The sequence below is a fragment of the Mesitornis unicolor genome, unplaced genomic scaffold, assembly GCF_000695765.1.
Source record: "Mesitornis unicolor isolate BGI_N332 unplaced genomic scaffold, ASM69576v1 scaffold34764, whole genome shotgun sequence".
NCBI classification, from domain to species: domain Eukaryota; kingdom Metazoa; phylum Chordata; class Aves; order Mesitornithiformes; family Mesitornithidae; genus Mesitornis; species Mesitornis unicolor.
In genome coordinates this window covers 3,081-6,860 of record NW_010178630.1, presented here as the reverse complement: position 1 = coordinate 6,860, position 3,780 = coordinate 3,081, and positions in this window count along the sequence as shown.

Below are 3,780 nucleotides of genomic sequence, written 5' to 3'. Positions count from 1 at the left end.
GGGGGGGGGAGGCGCATCCACCTCCGAGCGGTGTTTTATTTCTCTCTCTATTTTCTTCCATGCAGCTCCACCTTGCGATCCCTGCCCTTGCCGTCCTCTCGCTTCTTTGCAGCCTGCGGAGGCAGCAGGAAAGCAGCACGCTCGGGGTTTTGTTTGCAAGACCTTCCCTGGGTGGTCACCGCCTTTCTCCTCTCAGCCTTCGTGTGAAGACTTAATATTTTCTGACAGAAACCCAGCGCCGTCTCTCTGTGTACGTACTCCTGCCTACGTGGAGTTATATAGAGATCTGACCGAGAGATCTCCCCGGAGCCAAACGTACTCGTTTGGCACTTAAAGCTGACTCAGCCCCCTACAACGCGGTGTAGCTTGCGAATGCTCCTTACAAACGCTTTTACCCAGAGGAAAACCCTGGTCCACAGCCCCAGGGAGCTCTGCTGGGAGATGCTGGTGTTGTGACAGTGAGTGGGGCTTGGGGGCTGCTGGGGCTTTGCTGGCTGAGGTTGTGTTCAAATCCCCTAAAAGTGTTGTGCTGCAAATTGAGGGGGAAAAAAAGAAACCATCTGAAGTGTTTTGGAGTGGTTTATTTGCGTGGAAGCTGTGGATGGCAGAGCTGGCCTGTGCAGCCTGGCAGAGCTGAACTTGGAGTTTATAGCAGAGCCAATTTCTTTACATTGGTGTCTTTCCCTGGTAGTGTACCCCTTCCCTAAGCAGCCCCCCTGCGCGCACACCCCCTCTGGTGCTGGTTCCTCTGCTTTAGATACCCTTGAGAGCATCAAAACCAGCCAGGAGTTGCCATCTCTCCTCCTGGCCGGCTGCTCACACTGGGTTTCTGCAACCCCTTGCCCTTGAGGAGTTCTTTGTGGTCGTGCTTCATCTGTGACCCATTAATTTTAGGGGGTGATGCTGGCCCAGACCTGCCTGCACCTCAACGCCTCGAGTTTGTGCTGACCAGGGAGTGATTCTGTGGGGTTTTTTGGGGGCAAACACAGCTCTGCTGCTGTGTGAACCCTCTGAAGCTGAGACCACCCCATGAGTGAAGAACCAAGAGGAGATTGATGTGGGGAAGAACTGGTTTTGGGAGCAGGACTGAGTGCGAGTCGTCCCTTGATGGGGTGGTTATACCCCACTGCTCCAACACAGGCACACAGAGCCAGAAACTGTAGGAAAACTCTTTTACTTCCCTCCCACCCCATTCACGACCCCCTCCCCGTGGTGGTTGGGAGCCTTCGCTGCGGGAAGGCTGAATCCCACACCGAGATACAATTGCTACGGAGGAAAGCAAGACTTTAAAGCAGGGAAACGCTCTCCAGTCACAATGCAGACCCTCACACACTGCACAGAGCACAGACACACAGAGGGGTGTATGTACAGCGCTGCTGGGGGGGACGTGACCCCCCAAATCCAGCCCTGGCTTGGCAGGGAGGGGCTCTTGTGTTAAGTAGAGGCTGAATCTTGGGGGTTTTTGTCCCGCAGAAGACCCCTGTCAATGTGGGAGCAGCCCCCACAGTCCCTTCCACTGGGGACGGGGACCAAGAGACCCCCAACTTGCTCCTATGTGCATGGGGAGGAGCTGATCCAGCAGCTGCAGCAAAACAGGGGCTGCAGAGCATCTCTACAGTGTTGGCACAATAAACCCCTTGGCTGGCGTGTCCGGTATATACATGTATGTACAAACACCCACCCTTCCCTCCTGGCTGCACAGCGTGGGGCAGGGGCTCTGTGTCCCCCATCTCCTCCTGGTCATGCCCAAAGCAGGTTCCCCCCAGTCTCAGCTGGGGCCTGGCTCTCTTCCTGCCCTGGCTTTTTGCAGTCTGGGGCCTGGAGCAGGCAGGGAGTGGGGCTGAAGTCTGACAGGAGATAGAAATGTGAGGAGGCTGGCGGGGAAGGGCAGAGGTGTCCTTGGGTCGGGAAGCAGCAGCTCTTGGTTCAGATCCAGTAACGGGAAGGCTGTTTTGGGGTCTGTCGTGCCCTTTTTGGTGATTTCCCCTTCCAGCAGCCCCAGCAGAGACTCTTCCCAAGGAGTTTGTGATCAGCTCGGTCCCAGCAAGGGCTGAAACATCCCCGAGATGTGAGTCAAGCCCTGCTCTGAAGTAGCAGCACGGATCCAAAGCCTGCAAGCTCCCATTGCAGGGGATGGAGCTCAACCGCCTGCGAGGTCGCTGTGTTCGTGCAGGTCCAGGAAGGGACCTCTCCATGGAGTTTCCATCAAAAACCATTGGGCAGGGAGTCGGGAAGCCCTCCAGAGCAGGAGATCATTACTTTAAAGAAGTCCAAGGCAGCTTTGGTGCTGGTGTGAGGGGCTTTGAAGGGCTCCTTGCCTGCGCAGGTGGAAGCCAAAGGTGGGGAGGGCGAGGGGAGCTGTAATTAATCTCATTTGCCCGGGGATAGACCGCGTGTGAAGCAGCAGCGGAGCCGCTCCAGCGCTTGCAGGATCAGCCCGTTCGCTCTGCGATAACAGGGAGAGGTTTCTCATGACGCCGCCAGCAGCCCTGTGAGGCTTTTCAGAAACCGGGAGGTCAAGTTCCCACTGAAATCGAGTGGTTGCGAAGGAAAACTTTGTTGTTTGCGGCGGCGGCGGTGCTGCTGTTTGTTTGTCAGCAGTGAACCAGCAGAGGGTTTTGTTTTGCTGCTTTCCCTGCGAGCGCTGGGCAGCGGCTGTGACTGCAGCATCCCATGCGATGTCGGGGGCAGCCCCCCCGTGCCCCTCGCTGCAGCCCCGTTACCCCCAGCCCTGGGTGTGAGGGGGATTAATGGGGGGTTTTGGATCATAGCCCCCTTGAGCAGCTCTGTGCTGCCAGAAATGTCACAGCCCAGGGGGGTTTGGCAGGACAGAGCTGACCTGGGCACAGGCGGTGCTGGGCATGGGTCCTTCCCAGTGCTGCAAAGCCAGGTTTTGTGGATTTTCAACGTTAACCCAGCACAGAGAGGAGATGCCCCTGGCTTGGGGCTCCTGCTGGAGACCCCCATCGCTTGGAGGGGTGTTGGTTGCAGGGATTGCACAGACAGGACTGGGGTGAAGGTGGCCACGGGCAGGTCTGGAGGTGCAAACATCAGCTCCCGGATGGGCAAGGGGCTCAATGCACCCCGTCCCCACCGCCTCCCTTGCTTCCCACACAAATAACTCCTTCACCGCCCACCAGACGTGAAACGCGCATCGCTGCGGCCGTGCCACTGCAGCCTCACCCTAACAGAGGGCTCTGGCTGTCACCATCCAAATTTCACCGTAGCGTGAGATGCTGCTCGGGTTTTTATTCCTGCAGCACCAGCAGAGCTGATGCTCAGAGCCCTGCTTTGGCTTTACTTCATGCACAGGGGTGTGCGAGGTGGGCAGCTGCCTGCACAGCCCGGGACAGGCAGGGGGGGACAGGCAGGTTCCTGCTCACCCCAGAGAGCACTCACCCATTCCTCAGAGGAGCAGGAAATGGTTAAAAGCAGATAGATGCTGGCAACGCTTTGCTTTGTCCCGCAGAAAGCGCGTCCCCCACAGCCCTGCGCCGTGTCCCTGGTGCTGCCGTGTCCCTGGTGCTGCCGTGTCCCTGGTGCTGCCGTGTCCCTGGTGCCGCCGTGCTGGGATGAGGATCCTGGCACCGAGCTCTTTTTGGGGTGCTGATGGGGTGGTACAGCTGGATGGGAGATGCCCCGGGCAGGGTCTGACTGCAGGGGCTGGGCAGAGCCGTGGGAAAGCTGCTCTCAGAGCCGGGAGAGCTCGGAGCAGGGACTGGGGGCGTGCGGCTGAGCAAGAGCCCCCTCCAAAGCGGGCGGCACCTGGGGGGCAAGGCT